Source organism: Pseudophryne corroboree, chromosome 3 (genome assembly GCF_028390025.1).
Source record: "Pseudophryne corroboree isolate aPseCor3 chromosome 3, aPseCor3.hap2, whole genome shotgun sequence".
Classification (NCBI taxonomy): Eukaryota; Metazoa; Chordata; class Amphibia; order Anura; family Myobatrachidae; genus Pseudophryne; species Pseudophryne corroboree.
Window position 1 is genome coordinate 197,653,824 of NC_086446.1, and position 17,560 is coordinate 197,671,383.

General features: G+C 45.7%; 1 long non-coding RNA gene across 3 annotated transcripts in view; it reads left to right on the top strand.

Annotated features, from left to right (window-relative positions):
• Positions 1-2,308: 2,308 nt before the first annotated feature.
• The window catches only part of LOC135057590 (uncharacterized), a 353,032-nt gene continuing 337,780 nt past the window's right edge, over positions 2,309-17,560 (top strand). For 2 of the 3 annotated variants that reach the window (XR_010244220.1, XR_010244221.1), the window contains exons 1-3: positions 2,309-2,749; positions 8,893-9,012; positions 10,593-10,632. This is a non-coding gene — a long non-coding RNA (uncharacterized LOC135057590). The remainder of the gene's footprint in view (positions 2,750-8,892; positions 9,013-10,592; positions 10,633-17,560) is intronic. The other variant, XR_010244222.1, reaches the window with a different exon arrangement.

The following is a 17,560-nucleotide window of genomic DNA, read 5'->3' on the forward strand; positions in this document are numbered from 1 at the left end:
TCAGAAATACGGGGGACCCCAACGCTTTTTGTCCCCTGTATTTTTGGAACCAGGACCAGGCGCAGAGCCCGGTGCTGGTTGTTGAAATATGGGGGAACCTCTATCATTTTTTCCCCCATATTTTTGCAACCAGGACCGGCTCAAAGAGCCCGAGGCTGGTTTTGCTTAGGAGGGGGGACCCCAAGCAATTTTTTTTTTTTTAATTTAACACTGATTTTTTTTTTTAAAAAGTGCACAATGAAGCCCAGCACGGATCTCTCAGATCCGGCCGAGATTCATTGTATTAAAGTCGGCAGTGTTTTACAAGTCACTCGCGTAAAACACTGCCTAAAAAAACGAATGACATCAACATCGGTAAAACCGAAAATGCAGAATACGGCAGCTTAGTAAATTAGTCGTAATAAATTCAAAAAGTTGCATATTTACATTTTCGATGTCATTCGTGATTGAACTTTGACCTCAAACGGGAAAATACGAATCTTAGTAAATTTACCCCAAAGACTCAGGATTTTTTCGCAGTTTGGCCTCGCACCTGGGCATTATGATCCGTACGCATGTGCAGTCATTCGATACTCAGTCGATGTACAATTTCACACAACAGCTATCAGGTCTGAATTAGGCCTCTAGATCTTAAACGATGCAAAGAGCTCCTGGTGAGCAAGTTTGCAGCTCAAGTGACACGCGCTATGATGGCATTTCTTCCTTCAGTTTCTTTGGCAACTGCTGCTGCCAGGAAAATCTTCAGCTTTCCCAATAGACTTAGTGGTGTTGCAGATGAGTCAACACATTTTGACATCTGGTCAAATTGCCCAAAGTAGTGACACCTTTACTGTAACTCCATCTAATAGAGTCACCATTCAAAGAATGGTGGAGGGTTATTTTAATGACAGCATATAAACAGGAATGTCACATAATCCCTTTGACTACTGGAAGGAAAAAGTGGAAATTTGGATGCCCTTATACAAACTGGCTTTGTATTACTTTAGCTGCCCACCCCCCAGTGTGTACTCAGAAAGAGTTTTCAACACAGCCGGGAACCTTGTCTGCGAGCGGGGTAGGAGGCTGCTTCCTCAAAATGTGGAAAAGATGATGTTCATCAAAATGAACTACAAATTCCATGAGGAAGACCTTTTACCAGCAATTACATCAAAACACAGAGACTTCTGTAATGGTGGATTCCAACAGGGATGAGTTGATATCAGGGGCATTTTAAGAGAGGAGGGGACCCGCGTGCAGCCTCCATCGTGGGAACCCTCCTCTCTGGCAGCAGTAGACTATGGCATAATGCCAGAGTCTACTGCGCATGCAAAGGTTTCTGGGAACATTGCGTCTGTTCTCGGGGACATTTACAGTACGCATGCTCAAATCACTCAGAAATGGCCTCAGCGGTCATTCTCCAAGTGATCTCTGCCTGCAGTTCAGGGCTGCCACGCGGGACTCCGGAGAGGTAAGTATAATATATGGGTGCAGTGTGTGTGGTATGGGACCCCTGGAACCATGGGCCTGTGTGCACCGCGCACACTGCACTCTTTATAGAAACGCCTATGATTTATATTGTGTGAGGATGATGTACACACTGATGAGGGTAAGGATGAGGATGGTAGTGACAATGACATAATGCCACCATACCTCCCAACATAACCCTCACCAGGAGGAACAGAATGCTCTGCTTCTGGACTCTTCTCTTAATTTCTGATTGCTGGCACCTGACTTGAACAGGTTAATGGATAAGAAAGGTGTTTCACTACAGGTGATGGCAATCATACAGTAAGAAGGAAGTCCAGGAGCAGAGCATTGTGTCCCTCCTGGAGAGGGTCATGTGGGGCGGTATCACACTTGCCTACCTGACCCTCTCCATGAGGGAGAAAATGCTCTGTTCCTGGACTTTCCTGGTAATGTATAATTGCCATCACCTGTGGTGAAACACCTTTCTTATCAATTACCTAGCTCACCACAGGTGATGGCAATCATACATCACCAGGAAAGTCCAGGAACAGAGCATTTTCTCCCTCATGGTGAGAGTCAGATAGGCAAGTATGATACCGCCCCACATGACCCTCTCCAGGAGGGACACAATGCTCTGCTCCTGGACTTCCTTCTTACTGTATGATTGCCATCACCTGTGGTGAAATACCTTTCTTATCAATTAGCTCACCACAGGTGATGGCAATCATACATTACCAGGAAAGTCCAGGAACAGAGTATTTTCTCACTCATGAAGAGGGTCAGGTAGGCAAGTATGGGAGTTATGTGCCACTGTAAAGCTGTTAGCTTAGCTGCCTTAAGCCCATTGTTACTTTGTTACATAGATAAGCTGCACCTGAATCATGCTTCAGCTGCAACCATTTAATTTAGGTGTGTAGCTGCACACAGCATGTTCTATTCTTTTGCATGCAATATATCTCTGTCCTCCTACCAGGTTTATGTGTGGTTACTGACTGGTTACTTGTCCATCCAAATTAACTAATTAACTGTTGCGTAATCAGTCTACTAATGCAACTGTAACCATGTTTATAGCTAATGAATGTATCCCAAGATCCTGTGGTCATTTCAAAAAAACAGTTTTACCAGCAAACCTGCAAGTTACTAGAAAGGTGTTCCAGTGGTTTTAGTAGTATATATATCCATACAAGACATGCATACTTTTCAAAACCAATGCCTAATAAGTATATCAGGTGTTACTGTGCAGAAGGAGAACTTACTATCTATCTGGGACTGAAAACAAGCTGTAGCAAGAGCCATCACACAGGTAAGTGTCCCCAGCCAGTTACAACAATTAACTGAATATTCAAAATGTTACATATACATATTATACATTTTATTAAGACTGACAGTTACATTATATGAGCTCTCAAGTACATTGTACCAATAATAGCTGGAATGGTAAGTACTGTAGTTTGTATCCATGAAGTATGGAAAGTAAATTCATCTGACTTACTTGTTCTTAGCATCATAATTTCTCTTGCTCACAAGTAATGCAATGTACTGTAGATAAAAACATTTTTATTCATATTTTTTTTTCTTACTGTTTGTATGATTGCTGACACTCCAACTTGGATGATTTCACCTGCCACAAAATGCTCTGTACCTGATTTTCCAAATTATTGTCCTGCTGCTCTGAATTAATTTATTAACATGAATGAAAGAATAACATATATATTTTTATTTCACCTAAGGTTTTATCACCAGGGAAATATGTGAGAAAATCAGAAGCAGAACATTTTAGGAAATGTAGTATAGTTTGATGCACAGTAAGCAATATATTACTCAAATGCACATTGTTGTATAGTGTGTACCCGTGATCTGTCGCTTGCGGTCATCGTTCATTGGATTGTGCTTTTGGATATGGTGCATGTACTGTACAATGGGAGAGTTTCACGTATAATGCAGTGTATTTTACACGCAGTATTTAATGATACGTTGCACTATTATACAATACATCTGACCATGTTTGCCATGGCAATATATCATTCCATCATACTGTACTGTTTCAGGATGACACATTAGGCCTAATTCAGACCTGCTCGCAGCATACGCAGGCTGAAGGCTAGTGCTGTGTGCGTACATGCAGAAGCCACACTGCACGTGTGCATTCAGTGGGGTTCACTACGATATGCCGGCGGTCGGGCTCCCGGCGTCCAGCATACCGGCGACGGGAGCCCGACCGCCGGCTTACCTACAGTGTGGCGAGCGCAAATGAGCCCCTTGCGGGCTCACTGTGCTCGCCACGCTACGGGCACGGTGGCGCGCTATGCGCGCCACACTATTTTATTCTCCCTCCAAGGGGGTCGTGGACCCCCACGAGGGAGAATAAGTGTCGGTATGCCGGCTGTCGGGATCCCGGTGCCGGTATACTGTGCGCCGGGATCCAGTCAGTCGGCATACTGAAGACCACCCCATTCAGTGAGATGCGACGGCATCTCACTTGTGCGATCGCCTCTGCCTGATTGACAGGCAGAGGTGGTCGCGGGGTGGTTGGAAGGTGTGTTGGCATTGCAGTGACATTGGGGGTGCACGGTCTGGACAATGGAGGCATGTCCGGACCATTGTTGGGGCAGGTCACGGTGGCTGTGTGATGTCGCACACAGCCGCTGCAGCCAAAAACAGGCGGGTAGTCGGCTACCTTTGCAGCTAGGCCGTGCAAAGCTTTCACATGTCTGTGGGGGGTGAGGGCAGGACCCAGCATGCCCTGTGCTGGGCGTCCTCCCACATGTCAAAGATTTTTTTCGTAGATGTACGTTTTTTGCGCACATCTATGCTAGATGCATCATCGCTTGGAGAGTGATAAAATGGAAAGTGATAAACTACCAGCCAACCAGCTCCTGTCATTTTTCAGACAGGGCCTGTGACATGGCAGTTAGGAGCTGATTGGCGGGTGCTTTTCTCTCTCCAATTTATCAATCTCCAAGCGATTATGCATCTAGCACACAAAGTGGGAACTATTCACATCAGAGAAACTTTGGAATCTTTTAATGTAAATTGAAAATAGCATGCATGGCCAAATTACAGTTATGTCCTTATACACTGGGCTTCAGTCACACCAAATAAGACCTCTTGGTGCCCCATGTCCCAGGTGATATAGCTGAGCAACTTTCTTGTTCTAAATGTATATCTTATTCACATAAATAAAACTGGGAGCAACACTGCTACATTATGGTGTGTACACACGGTGAGATATTTTCTTATGATTTTGACTATATAGTCAGAATCGTAAGAAAAGTTAGTGCAGATCACAAGGTGAAAGTCACCTTGCAATCCCGATTCAATGCCAATGCGTGATCCCGCGTGGTCAGCATCGCAAGACTAGATAGAGTGTGCAGGCAAGTCAATTTTGACTATCTCTATAGAAGAGATAGTCAAAATTGACACTTAGCCAGCATGCCCACCCCAAATATGACAGGCACAGGTGCTGGTGAGGGGGAGCGTTTACCTCCGATACATGCGGTGACTTGTCCTTTAAAGAAAGTCTGCTGCCGCATAGCCGCAGCATGCTATGCTGTGCGCTGTCCAAGCCGGCTCTTCACTGATGCAGGGATGTTCCAGCAGGCTCAGCATGGCCATGCCACCTCCCAGTAATGCATCAGTGAAGAGCCGGCATGGACAGCGCACAGCATAGCACGCTGCGGCTGTGCGGCAGCAGACTTTAAAAAACAAACAAACAAGGTATCTGGGGTAAGCGCTCCCCCGCACTGGGGGTGGGGATTGGGAAGAGCGCCACTATGTATGTTTTTCTGCACCCCCCCCAACCTCAAAACATTCTGGTGCCCCTGATTAACGACAACTTGTGGCCCAACAAAGGACTAACACAGTGGTCATAATACTTTGTCTACTCAGAATTTGATTTAATCTTTGAAATACACTAATTTATAATACTTAAATTCAAATGATGAAATCAAATGTGGTGGAAATAAATGAGTTTTTATTCTCCTTTTTATCCATTCATTATTCAAACATTATTTCTAAAATGGTTAAAAATAGAAAAAAAAGGATTCTGTTGCAAAAAGCACATTAAAAAAAATCGATATCCTTTTCCTGATCTATTACATTGTCTCAACAAGCTTGTTGACCTCTCATCTCTGTGACTGCTGGAAGGGAGTGGAATCTATTTTATATACCCAGATGTGATGGGGTTAGCAGCATCTGATAAGCATATTATAAAGACATCAAGCATGCACCCCTGTACAGGAAGGGAGAGCGAGACACAGACATATTCCTGAAATAATTGAATTTAGTCAGCTTCCATTGCTATCAAATCCTTGCCATGCTGTCCTCATTATTTATTCTACACTTGCTTTATATCTCCGTTTTTAAAGTCACCAGCCAATGAGATAAGATGCAGCCTGTCACTTTTTATCACTTAACAAGGAGAGCAAGGGAAAGGCAAAAGTTGCCAGCTGAAAACGAACACGCTGTAGGCTTTTCCACTTCTTTTCTAATCCTTTGAGCATATGTGTTGTATAATTGCTGCTATATTTTTTTCATCTGTTGTCTGCCTATGGGCCTTGATAGGTATGTACCACCAGTAACTGCTTGGAAGCTGGAAGGGTTGTCTGACATGCTGTAGAGCTTTGTTCTACTACTGTTATTTTTATACATAAGGCAAGCAGCATTCTGAGCAAGTGAGGAACTGGAGTGAGCACATACTATATCTATAGGGAGCAGGGCCGGCTCCAGGCCTACTAGCACCCTGAGCGAGAAAATGTAAAAGCGCCCCCCCCCCCCCCCCCATGCGCGCGCCGAAGGCGCGCGCGTCCCCGGAAAAGTGGGTGTGGCCTCTGGAAAAGTGGGCGTGGCCTCATAACTTCATATCATCAAACTATAAACATATTTTCACACAATTAGCAGCCTTACACATAGCCACGGTAGTGTTCCTTACACACAATGTCTCCAGTATAGTGCCAGCTACACATGACATGCCCCGCAGCAGTGCCAGCTACACATGACATGCCCCGCAGCAGTGCCAGCTACACATGACATGCCCCGCAGCAGTGCCAGCTACACATGACATGCCCCGCAGCAGTGCCAGCTACACATGATAGTGTTCACTTTTTAGGGCATGGTGCTGATCACAGGGAGGGCACATTTTTAAGTTAGGAGGGCAAAATGATGTACATACTGCTTGTTGTTCCCATACCTATATGTCAAAGAATGCGCGCGCACCAAAAATTAAGGGGAGTTACTTCGTGGGGAAGGTACGTGGCCACATAATAGTGGCAATTTGCATTACACCACACAGTAGTGCAGCTAATACACACTGCACCAGGTAGAACCTCCTATACACTTTGCGCCAGGCACAGCACTGAGACACATTGCCTAGCCACAGACGCCTAGCGGGAACACTACATGACACGCCCCCCAGCAGTGCCAGCTACACGTGACATGCCCCCCAGCAGTGCCAGCTACACGCGACAAGTCCCCCAGCAGTGCCAGCTACACGCGACAAGCCCCCCAGCAGTGCCAGCTACACGCGACAAGCCCCCCAGCAGTGCCAGCTACACGCGACAAGCCCCCCAGCAGTGCCAGCTACACGCGACAAGCCCCCCAGCAGTGCCAGCTACACGCGACAAGCCCCCCAGCAGTGCCAGCTACACGCGACATGCCCCCCAGCAGTGCCAGCTACACGCGACATGCCCCCCAGCAGTGCCAGCTACACGCGACATGCTCCCCAGCAGTGCCAGCTACACGCGACATGCCCCCCCAGCAGTGCCAGCTACATAAATGGCCACAGAGTGCCAGATATAAAAATGCCCACACAGTGCCAGATATGTCCCCACAGTGCCATATATAAAATTGCCCCCACAGGGCCAGATACATAAATGCCCCCAGTGCCAGATACATAAATGCCCACACATTGCCAGATGCATAAATGCCCCCAGTGCCAGATGCATTATTGCCCCCCACAGTGTCAGATACATTAATGCCCCCAGTGCCAGATATGCCCCCACAGTGCCAGATATGCCCCCACAGTGCCAGATATGCCCCAGTGCCAGATATGCCCCCACAGTGCCAGATAAATAAATGCCCCCCACAGTGCCAGATAAATAAGTGCCCCCACAGTGCAGATATACCCCCACAGTGCCAGATACATAAATGCCCCCACAGTGCCAGATACATAAATGCCCCCACAGTGCCAGATACATACATGCCCCCACAGTGCCAGATACATACATGCCCCCACAGTGCCAGATACATACATGCCCCCACAGTGCCAGATACATACATGCCCCCACAGTGCCAGATACATACATGCCCCCACAGTGCCAGATACATACATGCCCCCACAGTGCCAGATACATACATGCCCCCACAGTGCCAGATACATACATGCCCCCACAGTGCCAGATACATACATGCCCCCACAGTGCAGATACATAAATGCCCCCACAGCGCAGATATGCCCCCACAGTGCCAGAAATGCCCCCACAGTGCCAGATACATTAATGCCCCCTCACAGTGCACAGATAAATGCCCCCCCCCCCCCGCAGTGCCAGATAAATGAATGCCCCCCACAGTGCCAGATAAATGCCCCCACAGTGCCAGAAACATAAATGCCCCCACAGTGCAAGATTCATAAATGCCCCCACAGTGCAGATATGACCCCACAGCGACAGATATGCCCCCACACTGTGCCAGTGCCCCCACAGTGCAGATATGCCCCCACACAGTGCCATTGCCCCCACAGTGCAGATATGCCCCCACACAGTGCCAATGCCCCCACATAGTGCCAGTGTCCCCACACAGTGCCAGTGCCCCCACACAGTGCCCGGCCCCGACGATCCCAACATACCTGCGGCGACGCTGGGAGGGGACGTGCTGCTGTTGAGCCTGAGGGCCACCGACTGTTCCCGGCCGCTTGGTGCGCGCTGCGCGGCGTCTGACGTCAGACGCCGGCGCCGCGCCGCGCAGCGCAGCGCACAGTTTTGAAAGGCCGGGGACGGCGGGGAGAGCTGCCTACAGTGTACAGGGCCGGCTCCAGGTAAGACTATGGCGGCGCCAGCGCGCGGCGCCCATTAAGGGTGGCGCCCCGCGCGGCCGCTCTAGTCGAACGTGCCTAGAGCCGGCCCTGATAGGGAGGATACTGTCCAATGTTTTAATGGCAGGGCTGTTTGAATGTTGGAGTATAATTAATTGTTCAGCTAGGTGAGATGGTAATAGTAACAGTTAGGTGTGTTCATTGACCGATCACCATGTTTCTTGGCATCTGGTCTGTGAAAAGCTATTTTAATATTTACCATGTGTTCTACCGTACATATTGTTTGGGCACATTTCCAAGATCATTGGTATAGTGTATGTAGAGCATGCTATACAGTAGGTCAGTGATCCCTTCCAGCAGATGTGCAGCCCATACTCTCTAACCTTTGTTTTATGTTAGTTGCATATCTCTTTTTACAGCCACATGTCTGGAAGCCAATCAGAACAGTCTACGTTTCTCACAAAGGGATTAATGACACCTTACTCATCTCTTCTATCTATTGTATCTATCCCATTGACTAAAATGGAATGCACTATACAGTAAGTACAGTGGCTTAAGGTGAATAATTCATTCTAACAATGGGGGTAATTCAGAGTTGGTAGCAGCAGCAAATTTGTTAGCAGTTGGGCAAAACCATGTGCATTGCGGGGGTGGGGGTGGGGGGTAGATATAACAATTGCAGAGAGAGTTAGATTTGGATGGGGTGTGTTCAAACTGAAATCTAAATTGCAGTGTAAAAATAAAGCAGCCAGTATTTACCGTGCACAGAAACAATATAACCCACCCAAACCTAACTCTCTCTGCAAATGTTATATCTGCCACACCTGAAGTGCACATGGTTTTGCCCAACTGCTAACAAATTTGCTGCTGCAATCAACTCTGAATTACCCCCCATGTCCAAACACCTGACATGTCTTCAAAATACATAACAAGGAATTATAAACCTTATCACATTCGAATAGCAACAAACTTTTTTAAATTCAAAGACCACAACATTAGGTATGCTAAATGTTTGCAGTGTACTGGAGAAATATTATTTATTTATTTTTTATTTTTTTTTACGTTGGACATTGGTAATGAAACCATATATTTACTGGACATAGACATTTTTTTGTAGAACATTTTCTTAAGATCTTTTAATTTTTTTTTCACTCAAAAATGTATGAGACTTTTAAAATTGTTGCCAAAAAACCTTCGAGTTCAGAAACCCAAATTCTTACCTACAACCAATGTGCAAAAGATTTTTCCGTGGCATGACTGTGGGAGCTCATCCCTCTGCTAGCTATATAAAGCAGCGCACACAAGGGAGTTTCTGAATACCCAGAAACCCCCACTGACAGACGAGAGCATGCAGTCACGATATGACAAAGACAAATCCCTTGCGATAAATTGCCGCAATTTACAGGTCTATGGGAGCGGAGACAATATGAAGAGATTCCATTTGAATCTTGTCATTTTAGCCCTCCGCCCTCCCGACTGGCCCGCAAATCGCAACAATCTTCCATGAGGGGGCGGGGCTTAGTAATATCATGGATCATAGACAACTGAGCTGCCATAGGTGAGACTCAAGAGTGTGTGTTTGTACAGTATAATGTTTATATGTGTGTTAAATGTATTATCACGTATGTGTGTATATGTATATACTGTGTGTGTGTGTCGGCGGGTGGAACGCAAACAGACGTCACTTCCGGTTCCGGTGGATGGCGGACCGGAAGTTCAGTTTATGGGACATGTGATGAGCTGCTGGACAATATAAGGGCATACATTCTGCACTGGTGGTACACAGCCTTGAAAAAGGGACCTTGACATCCCGAAACGCGTTGGAGTTCTGCCTTCTAGTGCCTCCGGACGTTTAGGACATTTGGACTGGGGAGGGGACCATTGGGAAACACACCTGAAGGAGCCACATGCAGGATATCTTTCCCGGGAATATCTTGCATATCATACCTGCGGCTCCTATTGTCATCCTGGTAGGATTTGTTTGCCATAGGGGGTCATTCTCTGTCCTATATTTTAGTGTTGTATAGAATTAAACATTTGTTTTTAACATATTATGTTGGTATATATCATATCCATATTCAATTGTGAAATCTGAAGTCTACTACACTTTGTATCACAGGACTAGTGCCAAGTGGGAGGAACTACATCAAGTTTTACAGGTTAGTTTTTTTTCAACCATTTGAAGTTTTTTAGGGAACTCCCAGACTCCCCCCAGGCTTACATAAGTTCTTACAGTGCAGTCATACACCTCTATTCTTTTTACTTGTACTGACATAGTGAAACCTTTGAGCCATCAGAAAACAATGTACACAAACTTTGATTAATACACAAAGTTATAAATAATATTGTATTAAATGACCTTCAGGGTGTGTGTATAAGGTGAAACATAAATGAATTGTGTGAATGTACACACACTTTGTTTAATGCACAAAGTTCTTAAAAATATTGGCTAAAATTACCTTCAGGCTGCGTGTATAAGGTGTATATGAAACATAAATGCAATCTGTGCTTAGACTTGGGTCCCATTGCCATGATATCTCATGATATCTCATTATGGTATGCAATTATTCCAAAATATGGAAAAATACGATATCCAAAATACTTCTGGTCCCAAGCATTTTGAATATGGGATACTCACATTTTATATATATATTTTTCGGGTTTTGGATTCGGACGCGTTTTGTCAAAAGCTCCCTGAAAATTTTTTTGTTGGATTCGGGTGTTTTTTTAAAAAACAGCTTAAATCATAGAATTTGGGGGTCATTTTGATCCCATAGTATTATTAATATCAATAACCATAATTTCCACTCATTTCCAGTCTATTCTGAACACCTCACACCTCACAATATTATTTTTAGTCCTAAAATTTGCACCAAGGTCGCTGGATGGCTAAGTTAAGTGACACAAGTGGCCGACACAAACACCTGGCCCATCTAGGAGTGGCACTGCAGTGTCGGGCAGGATGGCACTTCAAAAAAATTGTCCCCAAACAGCACATGATGCAAAGAAAAAAAGAGGTGCACCAAGGTCACCGTGTGACTAAGCTAAGCGACACAAGTGGCCGAAACAAACACCTGGCCCATCTAGGAGTGGCACTGCAGTGTCAGGCAGGATGGCACTTCAAAAAAATTGTCCCCAAACAGCACATGATGCAAAGAAAAATGAAAGAAAAAAGAGGTGCAAGATGGAATTGTCCTTGGGCCCTCCCACCCACCCTTATGTTGTTTAAACAGGACATGCACACTTTAACTAACCCATCATTTCAGCAACAGGGTCTGCCACACGACTGTGACTGAAATGACTGGTTGGTTTGGGCCCCCACCAAAAAAAAAGCAATCAATCTCTCCTTGCACAAACTGGCTCTACAGAGGCAAGATTTCCACCTCATCATCATCCTATGATTCCTCACCCCTTTCACTGTGTACATCCCCCTCCTCACAGATTATTAATTCGTCCCCACTGGAATCCACCATCTCAGGTCCCTGTGTACTTTCTGGAGGCAATTGCTGGTGAATGTCTCCACAGCGGAATTGATTATAATTCATTTTGATGAACATCATCTTATCCACATTTTCTGGGAGTAACCTCGTACGCCGATTGCTGACAAGGTGAGCGGCTGCACTAAACACTCTTTCGGAGTAAACACTGGAGGTGGGGCAACTTAGGTAAAATAAAGCCAGTTTCTGCAAGGGCCTCCAAATTGCCTCTTTTTCCTGCCAGTATATGTACGGACTGTCTGATGTGCCTACTTGGATGCTGTCACTCATATAATCCTCCACCATTCTTTCAATGGTGAGAGAATCCTATGCAGTGACAGTAGACAACATGTCAGTAATCGTTGCCCGGTCCTACAGTCCGGACCAGATGTCAGCACTCGCTCCAGACTGCCCTGCATCACCGCCAGCGGGTGGGCTCGGAATTCTTAGCCTTTTCCCCGCACCCCCAGTTGCGGGAGAATGTGAAGGAGGAGCTATTGACGGGTCACGTTCCGCTTGACTTGACAATTTTCTCACCAGCAGGTCTTTGAACCTCTGCAGACTTGTGTCTTCCGGAAAGAGAGATACAACGTAGGTTTTAAATCTAGGATCGAGCACGGTGGCCTAAATATAGTGCTCTGATTTCAACAGATTGACCACCCGTGAATCCTGGTTAAGCTAATTAAGGGCTCCATCCACAAGTCCCACATGCCTAGCGGAATCGCTCTGTTTTAGCTCCTCCTTCAATGTCTCCAGCTTCTTCTGCAAAAGCCTAATGAGGGGAATGACCTGACTCAGGCTGGCAGTGTCTGAACTGACTTCACGTGTGGCAAGTTCAAAGGGTTGCAGAACCTTGCACAACGTTGAAATCATTCTCCACTGCGCTTGAGTCAGGTGCATTCCCCCTCCTTTGCCTATATCGTGGGCAGATGTATAGGCTTGAATGGCCTTTTGCTGCTCCTCCATCCTCTGAAGCATATAGAGGGTTGAATTCCACCTCGTTACCACCTCTTGCTTCAGATGATGGCAGGGCAGGTTCAGGAGTGTTTGGTGGTGCTCCAGTCTTCGGCACTCGGTGGCTGAATGCCGAAAGTGGCCCGCAATTCTTCGGGCCACTGACAGCATCTCTTGCACGCCCCTGTCATTTTTTAAATAATTCTGCACCACCAAATTCAATATGTGCAAAACATGGGACGTGCTGGAATTTGCCCAGATGTAATGCACGCACAATATTGCTGGCGTTGTCCGATGTCACAAATCTCCAGGAGAGTCCAATTGGGGTAAGCCATTCTGCGATGATGTTCCTCAGTTTCCGTAACTGGTTGTCAGCTGTGTGCCTCTTCTGGAAAGCGGTGATACAAAGCGTAGCCTGCCTAGGAACGAGTTGGCCTTTGCGAGATGCTGCTACTGGTGCCGCCGCTGCTGTTCTTGCAGCGGGAGGCAATACATCTACCCAGTGGGCTGTCACAGTCATATAGTCCTGAGTCTGCCCTGCTCCACTTGTCCACATGTCCATGGTTAAGTGGACATTGGGTACAACTGCATTTTTTAGGACACTGGTGACTCTCTTTTTCTGAGGTCTGTGTACATTTTCGGTATCGACTACCTAGAGAAATGGAACCTAGATGGTATTTGGTACCGGGGACACAGTACCTCAATCAAGTCTTTAGTTGCCTCTGAATTAACGGTGGATACCGGAACCACGTTTCTCACCACCCAGGCTGACAAGACCTGAGTTATCCGCTTTGCAGCAGGATGACTGCTGTGATATTTAATCTTCCTCGCAAAGGACTGTTGGACAGTCAATTGCTTACTGGAAGTAGTACAAGTGGTCTTCTGACTTCCCCTCTGGGATGCCCATCGACTCCCAGCAGCAACAACAGCAGCGCCAGCAGCAGTAGGCGTTACACTCAAGGATGCATCGGAGGAATCCCAGGCAGGAGAGGACTCGTCAGACTTGCCAGTGACATGGCCTGCAGGACTATTGGCTTTCCTGTGTAAGGTGGAAATTGACACTGAGTGAGTTGGTGGTGTGGTTTGCAGGAGCTTGGTTACAAGAGTAAGGGATTTAGTGGTCAGTGGACTGCTTCCACTGTCATCCAAAGTTTTTGTACTTGTCACTGACTTATGATGAATGCGCTGCAGGTGACGTATAAGGGAGGATGTTCCGAGGTGGTTAACGTCCTTACCCCTACTTATTACAGCTTGACAAAGGCAACACATGGCTTAACACCTGTTGTCCGCATTTGTGTTGAAATAATTCCACACCGAAGAGGTGATTTTTATTTTGACCAGGCATGTCAATGGCCATATTCGTCCCACGGACAACAGGTGTCTCCCCGGGTGCCTGACTTAAACAAACCACATCACCATCAGAATCCTCCTTGTCAATTTCCTCCCCAGCGCCAGCAACACCCATATCCTCATCCTGGAGTACTTCAACAGTGACATCTTCAATTTGACTATCAGGAACAGGACTGCGGGTGCTCCTTCAAGCACTTGCAGGGGGCGTGCAAATGGTGGAAGGCGCAAGCTCTTCACGTCCAGTGTTGGGAAGGTCAGGCATCGCAACCGACACAATTGGACTCTCCTTGGGGATTGTGATTTAGAAGAAAGCACAGTTCTTTGCTGTGCTTTTGCCAGCTTAAGTCTTTTCATTTTTCTAGCGAGAGGATGAGTGCTTCCATCCTCATGTGAAGCTGAACCACTAGCCATGAACATAGGCCAGGGCCTCAGCCGTTCCTTGTCACTCCGTGTCGTAAATGGAATATTGGCAAGTTTACGCTTCTCATCAGACACTTTCAATTTTGATTTTTGGTTCAATTTACTGAACTTTTGTTTTTTGGATTTTACATGCTCTCTACTATGACAATGGGCATCGGCCTTGGCAGACGACGTTGATGGCATTTCATCGTCTCGGCCATGACTAGTGGCAGCAGCTTCAGCACGAGGTGGAAGTGGATCTTGATCTTTCCCTATTTTAACCTCCACATTTTTGTTCTCCATTTTTTTAATGTGTGGAATTATATGCCAGTATCAATAGCAATGACCTACTACTATATATACTGCGCACAACTGAAATGCACCACAGGTATGGATGGATAGTATACTTGACGACACAGAGGTAGGTAGAGCAGTGGCCTTCCGTACCATACTGGTGGTCACTGTCAGCAAAACTCTGCACTGTACTCCTCCTATATAATATACTGGTGGTCCCCAGTGCCCACAATAAAGCAGTGTGAGCACAGATATATGCAGCACACTGAGCACAGATATGGAGTGTTTTTCAGGCAGACAACGTATACTGGTGGTCACTGGTCAGCAAAACTCTGCACTGTACTCCTCCTATATAATACAGCTGCTCCCCAGTCCCCACAATTAAGCAGTGTGAGCACAGATATATGCAGCACACTGAGCACAGATATGGAGTGTTTTTCAGGCAGACAACGTATACTGGTGGTCACTGGTCAGCAAAACTCTGCACTGTACTCCTCCTATATAATACAGCTGCTCCCCAGTCCCCACAATTAAGCAGTGTGAGCACAGATATATGCAGCACACTGAGCACAGATATGGAGCGTTTTTCAGGCAGACAACGTATACTGGTGGTCACTGGTCAGCAAAACTCTGCACTGTACTCCTCCTATATAATACAGCTGCTCCCCAGTCCCCACAATTAAGCAATAAGCAGTAGCACAAATATTATTAATAAACTGAGAGGACCCAGCAACGTCCTCTCCCTAACATTTCCAATGCACGAGTGAAAATGGCGGCGATGCGCGGCTGCTTATATAGAATCCGACAGCGGGATGATGACGTTCGGGCGTGCTCGGAAAAACCGAGCCATACGGGGAAAATCCGAGTATGCCTCGGTCCCGTGTAAAATGGGTGAAGTTCGGGGGGGGGGTTTGGTTTCTGAGGAAATATATATATATATATATATATATATATATATATATATATATATATATATATATATATATATATATATATATATATATATATATATATATATATATATATATATATATATATATATATATATATATTTTTTTTTTTTATAATATATAGATTTAAAAAAAAATGTTGACTCCCCCTGGAAAAATCCTGCATTTGCGTCTGATATAGGATAAGGCTGGGACCTTTATCAAAATACTGGTTACAGATGTGTCTTAATTTACCTCATTGAAACTCACTAGAAAAAGCAACGGTGTGCACAATAGCGTATTAAGAAATAAAACAGCTTAATACCAATTTTTAAATGGCGGATGCCATATTTATGAAACTGTTCTGTGCATGTGTGTCACAAAGTCAGAGATGGATGCAACCTGTAACTTGGGATTGGCAGAGACACTGAACAGAGATGCGGAGTTTAATGTACCGATGATATTCACCAGGCACCCCCGTGAGGAGGTTGGACTTACTTGTGCCCATAGGTCACAGCTCTATGCCTGTGTTTCCATGTAATGAAGCTGGTATGCACTGGAGAAGACAGTGGAATATGCTGAATGGCATGCAGACACTGGGATGGCAGACTGCAGTGTAGCCGGTCAGCAGGAACAAGGAGTAAAGCACAAAGAAACAGGTACCATGAGTGGAACAGAAATTAAGATTGTAGCACATAAGACAGGAATCTGGAAAGTCACAGGGAGACAGGAAGAAGGAATGTGTAATCATAGGTGTGCGCAGGGGGGTTACCTGGTGTGCACAGGCACCCCCTAATGTCTGGCACCCCGATCTCACATGCCTGATGCAGCGATCGCTGAGCAGGCTGATTACTGTCCCTTCTGCGCTGCACCCTGTCAGGACTGCATTACCGACCGGACACCTGGGTTAATCAAGGGTGCCACTGACATCGGCTTTCAAATTCCCAGCTCCACCTCCATGTACAAACACAGTGTGATGTGACGTTATTACCTCATGCTGCTCGCATGCTCACCCGTCGCACCCGCCACATGCCCACTTCTCTCCTTCTATGCTATGCCAATGCCAGCCACTGACAATGTATCTGCTTTATTAGGATTGGTACAAAGGTGGATATTTTATATGCGTTGACCATCAATAGATGGTGCTAGACACGCCCAAAAGGCGGTGCTAGACACACCCCTCTAATGGTGCACCCCCTAATAAAACGTGCTGCGCACGCCAGTGTGTATAATTTGCAATAAGACGTTCTGACACAACCTTCATGATATATTGTACACAATTCATCTTCTATATCACTAGTAAGAAAAGCAGTTTTGATAATGTCTCCCTTGCATAATTCTTACAGCAGCTATAATGATCAATACTCTGTTTAGCAACTGGTGTAAATAAGGCATCATAATCTTCTCAATATTTATGAGAATAGCTATTCGCCACTAATCGTGCTTTAAATCTGCTTAGTTGCTATGGGCAATAGTACCACCACTTTTTATTTTTATAAGCTTTAGTAAATCTACACACACCTTAAAAATATATATTAACAGTACATCCAATTGCATGTGCTCCTGGAGGTAAATCTGTAAGATCCCATGTATGGAGCTGCTTGAGAGATTCCATCTCTTGATCAGTATCTTCAATCCATTTCCATTTAAGTGGTAGGCAGTTTCTGCATCTCTTTACATGATTC